The sequence below is a fragment of the Triticum dicoccoides genome, chromosome 5B, assembly GCF_002162155.2.
Source record: "Triticum dicoccoides isolate Atlit2015 ecotype Zavitan chromosome 5B, WEW_v2.0, whole genome shotgun sequence".
Classification (NCBI taxonomy): Eukaryota; Viridiplantae; Streptophyta; class Magnoliopsida; order Poales; family Poaceae; genus Triticum; species Triticum dicoccoides.
In genome coordinates, this window is record NC_041389.1 from 694,492,636 (window position 1) to 694,503,000 (window position 10,365).

At 43.2% G+C, this 10,365-nt stretch overlaps 1 non-coding gene across 1 annotated transcript; it reads left to right on the forward strand.

The window, feature by feature from the left end:
* Nucleotides 1–9,709: 9,709 nt before the first annotated feature.
* On the forward strand, nucleotides 9,710–9,783 carry TRNAT-AGU. The gene has a single exon. It is a non-coding gene; the product is annotated as a tRNA-Thr (tRNA).
* The last annotated feature ends 582 nt before the right edge of the window (nucleotides 9,784–10,365 follow it).

Consider the following 10,365-nt stretch of genomic DNA (forward strand, 5'->3'; position numbering starts at 1 on the left):
TCATGCACCCACTTGATCGCCTGAACAGGTTCATATCCATCCCTGTCATGTGTCCAGTGGTTCCGTGAGGTCCAGATGGAATGCATGATGGTAATGATCTTGCATCTTGTGTCATCCGAAAACATGTCATCGAGCAAGATATCTCTGGCCCAAGAAGCTGGATGAAGTCTCGGAAGGGTAAACTCAAACCGATCATTCGCTGCTATCCAGAAAGCTTTGGCGTGCACACAGTGTATGAGTGCATGCATCAGATCCTCGTTCATGGCTTTGCAGATGTCGCATAAGCCCTGAGTTTTGATATGTCGATACTGAAGAGTGACAGAGTCCGGAAGGATACCTCGCAAGACTCGCCACCAGAATACTCGTACTTTGGGCACCACATGAAGTTTCCATAGAGCATCCCACATCTGTTTATCTGTCCTTGAAGTTTCTGTGATCGTCCCTTCCTCTAGAGTTCCAAGCTCGTTGTGAGTCACAAGAGAACGATACGCTGATTTAACAGAGTAGATGCCGGATTTTTCAAGGGCCCAAGCATTTGTATCTTCGCCTCCCGCAGGATTCAAGGGGATGTTCAATATGGCCTCTGCGTCTGGGTGAAGAAAATTCTGCCTTACAATTTCCACTTTCCACCCTCCTGTGTAGTTGTCGATCAGGTCTGAAACTCTGTCAATTTTGGCAGCGCCAATGCGACCTGTAGGTTTCAGAGAGATAGTGCTAGGGATCCATCGTTCTGTCCAAGTGGCGATCGACGTACCATCCCCGACACGTTTAATGAGTCCCGTGTCGAGTGCCTTCTGCCCTGCTACGATAGCTTTCCATGTGGTTGAAGACCGAACTGGGGCAGTAGCAGTTTGGAAATCTGTAAGCGGGAAGTACTTCCCCTTCAGAACTCTGGAGCATAGGGAATCCGGGTGAGTGATCAAACGCCACCCTTGCTTCCCTAACATGGCTAGATTAAAGAGGTGCAGATCTTTGAAGCCCATCCCGCCCTTTGCTTTGGGCGTTGCAAGATTCTTCCAGGAAACCCAGTGTAGGGATCGCTTGTCCAAAGAGCTTGCCCACCAATACTTGGCCATGCAAGAGGTTAACCCCTTGCATACCTTCTTTGTCAACAAAAAACAACTCATGCTGAACGTCGGGATCGATTGTGTGATGGATTTGAGCAGGACTTCGCATGCAGCACAAGCCATGTTCCATTCCGACCATCCCTGCATTTTCCCCCGGCTCCTTTCAATGATGTGCTCAAACGAGCCGCTGGTGATTCGACCAACCGCCATTGGTAAGCCCAGGTAGCGCTCTGAAAACGCTTCTACTGCAATGCCAAGGATACGCTTTAGCTCTCCTCGAACAGGCGCTTCTGTGTTACCGCTGAAAAAGATAGAACTCTTCTCCCGGTTGACAGCTTGTCCTGAACAATCCGCATAAATCTGAAGAATGTTGTTCAGTCTGAGAGCACTTTGAACATTCGCACTCATGAAAATTAGGCTATCGTCAGCGAACAATAAATGAGATACCCAAGGCGAGTTGAAACTGACCCGTATCCGTCTGTCAATCTGCGGGCCACCAAAATGATTTAACAATGATGTTAGTCCTTGGGCGCAGATGAGAAATAAGTAAGGTGACAATGGGCATCCTTGGCGGAGACCCCTGGAGGGATCAAAAAATGGTAGGAGCTCGCCATTGACCTTAATCGTGAATCTAACAGATGTCATGCATTTCATCACTAGACTGATGAAACTAGCATTGAAACCTAGCTTGCTTATCATGGCTTCTAGGTAATGCCACTCCACCCTATCATAGGCTTTCAGCATATCAAGTTTAACAGCGCAGCATGAGTTTTTGCCTCTTTTCCTCCTTCTGATAGTATGGATACTTTCGTAGGCAACGAGCACATTGTCGGTGATCAACCGCCCCGGGATAAAAGCGCTCTGTTCCTCCCCAATAACTTCATCAAGGATCAATCGCACCCTGTTTTCTATCACCTTGGCAGCAATTTTATATAAGACCGGACATAAAGCGATAGGGCGAAACTGGAAAATCCTCTGTGGGTTCCGTACCTTAGGTATCAACGTGATCGAGGTGTCATTTAGACCAAAAGGTAATTCTCCCCCGTTCAAGAAATCCAACACAGCACGCGAGATATCTTCACCTAACACATCCCAGTGCCGTTGGTAAAATCCGGCTGTAAAGCCGTCCACGCCCGGAGCCTTTGATGGGGCCATATCAAATAAGGCCTTCTTGACTTCTGCGGTCGTATAGTCTTTCTGCAACTGATCATTCATACCATCTGATACAGTAGAAGTCACACAGTTAAGTAGATCCTCCATCTCCTTGTACCCCTATGATAGGTATAATGTATGATAGAAACTGGATATTTCAGCTTTGACTTCGTCTGGTTCAGTACAAGTATAACCATCTAATCGTTCCAGTGAAGTAATTCTGTTTATCCGTTTCCTTAGTGCGGCCTGAGCTTGAAAGTAGCCCGTATTGCGGTCGCCCTCCTTAAGCCATAGCACGCGTGAGCGTTGTTTGAGCCACACCTCCTCCTGACGGAGTGCTTCTCGCAGCTGCGTTTCCACTTTCTTTTCCTCCTCCGACGGCCCCCGGCCAATCGAGGAATGCCGTAGGCGATCTAGGCGTTGCTGGAGTTGTTGTACCTTTTTTGTCAGGTTGCCAAACTCCCTCGCCCCCCAAGATCCCAACTTTTGCTGAACCACTGCCAATGCATCAACTACTCCCTGGAGCCCCCCCTGGCCGGCTCCACTCCTCCAGATCGAACGAACAAGTTTGTCGTATTGCGCATGTGACTGCCAAACATTCTCGTAGCGAAAGCTTCTCGCTGCTCGTGACCATTTGCTTGCCTCATGTGATCTGAGTTGTGCTAGGACATAGCAATGATCTGATTCAGCGCTGCTAATGTGTTTTACCGTAGTAAATTCAAAGAGGTTTAGGAAGGTTGCATTTGCAAGGGCCCGGTCTAGCCTTGCTTTCACATTGGCAGGTCCAGATTGCCTATTATCCCATGTGAATGGGACCCCCTCCACCCTAGATCCTGGAGAGAACATTCCTCTACTGCTTCTCGGAATGCTCTCATTTGGCTCTCAGGCCTCGCATTTGTTCCAAATGCTCTTCTGCAAACAAAGTTTCGTTAAAATCTCCCATATATATCCACGCTTGGTGCGGGAGAGCGAACAGGGTACGCAGAAAACGCCAACTGTGGTGTCGGTTCTCCACTCGTGGCACTCCGTAAAAGCCTGTAAACCGCCATTGTTGTCCTGCTTGACGGTTACATCAATATGAGCCTTGCTGAAATTTTGTAAAGTAACATCAACATCTCTTATCCAAAACAAACCTATACCACCACTAAGCCCGTCACTGTCGACGGCAAAACACCCGGAAAAACCTAGGGAGGTCTTCAGTTCCTCTACTTTCTTGCCCTTTATTTTAGTTTCCATTACAAATAAAAGGACGGGACCTTCTTGCTTCACCACTTTGCGAAGCTCTCGAACTGACCAAGGGTTCCCAAGCCCTCGGCAGTTCCAAATTAGCGTACTCATTGTTTCTGGCAGGGCTGTCGAGCAGCCTCTGCCGAAATATCAGAAGATGGTGGCGTTGGTTTTTTCTTCTTGGGCTCTTTCTCAGAAGATTCAGTCTCATCGGTGCTTTATTCGCCCCCAGAGAACACTATACCCACCATGTTGTTGTTTCCATCTTCCCCCCTACCTTGAGTAATAGCGAAGGCAGTTTTCACCACCGGCTTGTAGACCTGATTTTGTTGTGGAGCTCCTTTGTGTTTTTGCGGCACAGGCTTGACCGGGGAAGTCACCTCCTTCTGTTGCTTCTGAGGGAAACTAGACGAACGTGATTCCTTGATGTTGTTTTGCGTTTCCGGCTTGTCCTTCGTCGTGTTGTCCCCAGAACTTGCTTTCTTACGATCCTCACTAGCCCGTAGGCTTTGCTTAAACGACAGGTCGCCGTTCTCATCCCTTGTGCCCGGGGTAGGGCAGTAGAGATCAGAGTGCCCAAGACGGCCACATGAGAAACAAAAGTGAGGAATTTGTTCGTACTCGATATCATACCAATCAATTTTGTTCCTTCTGGCCGAATCAATCGCGATCCATCTGCGCAGCGGTTTCTTGACATCAATCATCACTCTTGCCCGAAGAAAACCTCCAACTGGATCGATCTGCACCACCGTAGCTTCCTTATCGATCAGTCGGGCTATAGCGAGCCCCCACTTATCGTTCCTCAGGTTGTAGGGTAGATTGACTACCCTTGCCCAGATTTGCATCTTGTCAAACTTCAATTCAGATGGCTGCATGTGAGACTCAAATTCCTCTAAGATCACTGCATGCTTGTTGATGTGCCAGGGAGCGCCCTCCCAGACACGATCCCTATCACGCTTGGATTCAAATTCTGCTACGAATCTATTCTCTCCAAGCGGACGGAAAGCCAAGCCCCTAGGGTTCCCTCAAGCAGGGCGGAGGGCATTAGTGATCGTTTGGATGTGGAACAGATTCCTGAACAACACCTTGCCTGCCAGGAGCCACTTCGGTGCTGTCCCATCCTCCAGATCGTTGATCACGAGCGGAGTCGCCTCCTCCTCCGATATGTCGAGTTTCCCAAGTGCTTCCTCCATCTGCGCCCTCGCGGAGCGCGGTGATGAGCCGCCGTTGTTGCCTGAAATTCCCGAGCCTGATGGTCTAGCCATCTGTCCCGGCCGCCGGTGCGCCCAGCCGATGAGATCTACGGTCGCCGCCAAGTCCGCCGTGCCCTAATCGCCTTGGGAGGGTTTTAGGGTTACGCGGAAAGCTCAGAGCGTGTCGGGGACGTTACCTAAGCCGTCCATACCGCACAGTAATACCACATCTATGTAGACTTTACCCTAAACTACTACTACCTCCATCCTGATTTATTCGTCTCTTTTGTAACTTGTGTCAAATTTTGATCAAATATTAAACCAACAAAAATGTAAATGCATGCCAACAAAAACTATATCGTTGGATTTGTATTTGAATGTAGTTTCTAATGATATAATTTTGTAGCATGCATGAACATTTTGTTAGTTACATTTATGATCAAAATTTGGCACAAAATACAATGAGAACCAATAAACCAGAACGGAGGTAGTACAGAACTATAAGAGCATCCCCAACAGCCGCCCAACGCGCGGGGCGCAAAAAATCAGTTTGCAGCGCGCCGATCACCTGTTTTGGCGCGGCGGCCAGCGCTGGCTCCAGCGGCCGCTGTAAAATGCAGCGCGCGCGTAGCTCCAGCAGACGCGCTAAAATGCAGCGCAGCAGCCGGCGCTTGCCATATGTTGCAGTTTGGACACGAAATAAATTTCAAACATCAAAACAAAGACATAGCATAATTTAAATCACACAAAAAAGTTCACGATGACATAAAATTTCATGCCCACAAGTTCAAATTCATGCCCACTACGTCATCCAACCAAGTTCAAAATCCGAACCAAGTTCATGACACAAAAGTTCACACCAACGAATGGCCATCAACAATCAAGCCTCGTCCTCATCTTCATCTTCCTCTTCCTCTTCCTCTTCCTCCGGTTCATCATGCGAAGAGGATTCTTCCTCCTCCTCTTCATTGTCATCCGAAGACGCATCTTGGTTCCTTGCCATCTTCCTCACCTCATTCGCTTCTTTTCTTGCCTTCACAATAGCTTCCATAGCATTTTTGAGCTCATCATCCCCTTTCCTCTTCTTCTTTTCTTTTGCGTCTTTCTTGCACCCATCCGGTCGTTTTGGCTTCGAGTATGAAATCGAGTTTGGTGTAGGGCTTCCCTTGTCGTCATCACTTGATGCCTCCTCCTTCTCATCATCCAACTCAATTGTTCGCTTGCGTTTGTTGCTCTCATCAACATCATCGATGCCGTCATGCTTCTTTCTCATCATCCTTCAACTCCTCATAGCAATGAGGTAAGGTAAATGGTCTCCCTTTCTTGATCTTCCCTTCTTGGTCTTCTTCTCCTCTCCTTTGAACAAATTTTGTGCAATATTGAACTACAAAAAAAACAAGTTAGCACTACAAACAACAAGAACAAGCATGATGAACATGGATGGAATGACACTTACCCTATCTATATCATTAATGCTACTTGGGTTCAACTTGTCAACCGCCTTTTGTGTGGCCGCCCACTTTTAACAATCTCGGTTCATTTTCGACCACCCGGAGCGAAGAGATCATGCTGAGCGGTCAATTCCACTCTTGTTGTGTAGATCAAAGTGCTCCTTCATCTGGATCCAATATGCATCTCTACTTTGATCACCTCCAACGGATGGATCCCTCGACACTTGCAACCAAGTATGGCATAGCAATATGTCTTCATCATTGGTGTAGTTGCCTCCTCTTCCTTTCGGTGCGTCGACAATGCCCTCACCATCCTCGTCCACCTCGAACTCATGGTCATAAAAATGCATGTCATTGGTTTGAGACCAATGAGAATTGTTGGAGCCAACACCCATAGTTGACATATATGCCTCATCGTTGACACTACAAAGTATATACAAGGAAGCAAATGAGCTATCTATATGTATGCATTCAAAAAATAACAACAACAAACCGTTGGCGATTTTTTTACCTTTGGGGCATTTCCTCGAACACCTTGTGTGCGTCGGCCGTTTAGTAAGCGGGAGGTCTTGAGTTCAACTCTAAATGAAAGCATTTTTATTTTTATTTTTTGAGTTTCCTACGGGATTTTTTCTAAAATTTTGTGGTTCGCTCGTATTTGCTTTGTTCTATATAAAATCATAAGTTTTTTTTACATTCGTACTTGTATAACCATGTTTTGTCTTCTAGAAGTCCTTCCTCTCCAAAATAATTAAAGTTCTACAATTATACTAAGTGGGACTTTCTAAATTTTCTCCAAGTCTATAGAAAAATTTGGTAAGTTCTGCAATGTGAAATATAAATAATATGAAAATATATTTCATAATAAATCTAAAGAGAAAATTTTATAGATGTTGATATATTTTTCATATGGACTTGGTCAAACTTAATGAAGTTTGACTTAGTACAAGACTAGAACTTCAGTTATTTTGAAATGCACGGAGTAAAATAGTAACTTTCTTCCTATGGGTTTTTCATATGGACTTGGTCAAACTTAATGAAAGCATTTTTATTTTATTTTTTTGAGTTACCTATGGGATTTTTTCTAAAATTTCGTGGTTTGCTTTTATTTGCTTTGTTCTATATAAAATCATAAGTTTTTTTTACATTCGTACTTGTATAACCATGTTTTGTCTTCTAGAAGTCCTTCCTCTCCAAAATAATTAAAGTTCTACAATTATACTAAGTGCGACTTTCTAAATTTTCTCCAAGTCTATAGGAAAATTTGGTAAGTTCTGCAATGTGAAATATAAACAATATGAAAATATATTTCATAATAAATCTAAAGAAGAAAATTTTATAGATGTTGATATATTTTTCATATCGACTTGGTCAAACTTAATGAAGTTTGACTTAGTACAAGACTAGAACTTCAGTTATTTTGAAACGCAGGGAGTAAAATCGTAACTTTCTTCCTATGGGTTTTTCATATGGACTTGGTCAAACTTAATGAAAGCATTTTTATTTTATTTTTTTGAGTTTCCTATGGGATTTTTTCTAAAATTTCGTGGTTCGCTCGTATTTGCTTTGTTCTATATAAAATCATAAGTTTTTTTTACATTCGTGCTTGTATAACCATGTTTTGTCTTCTAGAAGTCCTTCCTCTCCAAAATAATTAAAGTTATACAATTATACTAAGTGGGACTTTCTAAATTTTCTCCAAGTCTATAGGAAAATTTGGTAAGTTCTGCAATGTGAAATATAAATAATATGAAAATATATTTCAGAATAAATCTAAAGAAGAAAATTTTATAGATGTTGATATATTTTTCATATGGACTTGGTCAAACTTAATGAAGTTTGACTTAGTACAAGACTAGAACTTCAGTTATTTTGAAACGCAGGGAGTAAAATCCTAACTTTCTTCCATATAAAATCATGACTTTTTTATGATTGCATAACCACCACCCCTTCGGTGCGTCATCTCTAGTTATGTTTCGTGTTTGCATTCTTATGTACCACAATTCTACCCACATTCACCTTTGGTGAAGGGCCTAAATCCACATCGGACGTGCAACGCACGACCAATTTGATAGAATCTTAACAAGTTTGCCTCATTGTCTCGCATTACTGTGACTCTTCCCTTTTAAGACACAAAAATGTTGCTAGAAGTGTGGTCATTCGGGAATCTAAGCTATGCTCTTTGCCGATATGGAAATGCTCATTTTTGCATCGATTACAGACCTACGGTTGCTCCTTCATTTCTCCACTTAAAGTATGGTCCGCGTCCTTCCTTCGTGCTCAGCTTCTCAGCATGACAAGTTTTCAGCTCAAGGTATAGGGGTTGATGTGCATGGCTCAATGAAAGTTTTTTTTTTGAGTTTCCTAGTGGAATTTTTCTAAATTTTTCGTGGTTCGCTCCTATTTGCTTTGTTATATATAAAATCACATTTTTTTTCACATTTCTACTTGTATAACCATGTTTTGTCTTCTAGAAGACCTTCCACTCCAAAATAATTACAATTCTACAATTATTCTAAGTGGAACTTTTTATATTTGACCAAGTCTACAGAAAAAAATTGTTAAGTGGCAGCTGTCTGGGGCGTGAGCCTGATTTCCTTAGTACTATGTAGAGGACATTGTAGCTATAGTGCTATAGTGCTCAAAGGCTGCCTGGGGCGGCTGGGGGCGTTGCCAAATCCTGGCGCCGCCACTGAGGACAATGATGGTTCTTGTTATCTAACATGACTATTCTTTATATTGTATCAACGCGGACCGAAGAAAAAGTAAAGATGAAATGTATTTAATAAATATACCACAAAAAAGGAGACAGGCGGTTCGAACCTGTGACATTGGGGTATGCTCGCGCCTAACATAACAAGCAGGCTACTACGACAAATCATGCCCTTGAAGGATAAACATAATATATGTTTGTATTTCTTTTCTTATATGTAAGAAAACACCTTATATTCTGTTGTTTGTGACATTTAAAAAATATTCATGCGTTACAAAAAAGTACGTGGCATTTTTGAAAAAATATTTAAATGTTGTGGTTGAGCTCTTGGTGCTTTATCGGACCGTGTGAGGTTTGGCAATAAGGTAGTCTGTAATATTGTATGCTCTCATACCGGTGCAGAAACACACTTGGTCTCGTCATCTTATTCGCAAAATTGGCCGTGGCCTGGTACAATTCAACGGATATAGAGCAATCATATATTTTTTTACAAATATAGTTTGTGTAATTAATGAGTTTTCCAAATTAATTTTAGTTAATGCAATTACTATCGATGTTTCCAAGATTAATGGCAATTGATGCAATCAATGTTGTTCCTAAATTGCGGTGATATGATGAATACATCATTGGAGTGGTGCGGGAGCAGTCTGACTACAAGGCTTCTTTGTTAATCGTTTTTTATGTTGTGGTTGCAAATCAACCCAACTACAAGGCTTCTACACTTGATGGAGCCAATTGGGCTATTTACGCAAAAAACAAAAGAGCCAATTGGGCTAGCCTGACATCCAAAACGGAAGGTGATGTTTTCTTTAGCTTTTTGCAGGTCAGGTGCCGTAGTTTATGCTTTACACTGTGTAGAACGATCTTTAGAATACTAATACCGACTCAAAAAATTTGTCAAGCGAAGCTTTCATAGCTCAGTTGGTTAGAGCACCCGTTTAGTAAGCGGGAGGTCTTGAGTTCAACTCTCAATGAAAGCATTTTCTTTTTTATACTAACATTTTGTGTGTTCCCCGCAGTAATAGTTCATTTTGCATTATCTTGGGGCGTCACATATGGCTATGGACATGAGTACATGACGACATCGAAGCAAAAGGTGCGACCATTATGCAACTGACGGAGCCAGCAAAACAATAATTTACTGAACCGATACACATGCTAGCCTGACCGGGTCAGCTGTCCCACGGACATGTACAATTGCTAAAAATAACTCTTCTGTTGCTCCAAGCAAGCATTACGAACGGTCCTCGACAGTGATTGCCCATCATGCATGTCAGTTAAAAGCTGAAGCTGCTAGCGGTGGCCCTGTGAGACATGATTTGGGAACTGCACAACACCCCTAACCCGGGGTGTGGCTATCTCATTATATAAAGGTACCCAAAGGTACAATACAATGTTACAATACAGATATACGGAGGCTACGTATATACAGTCTAACACCCTCCCTCAATCTTAACTATGTTCTGAAGTACAAAGCAAGTTAAAATTGCGTCTACCGCCTACAAACTGTGGTTGTGGAAGAGGCTTCGTGAAGATGTCAGCAAGTTGACCCTTTGACGAGA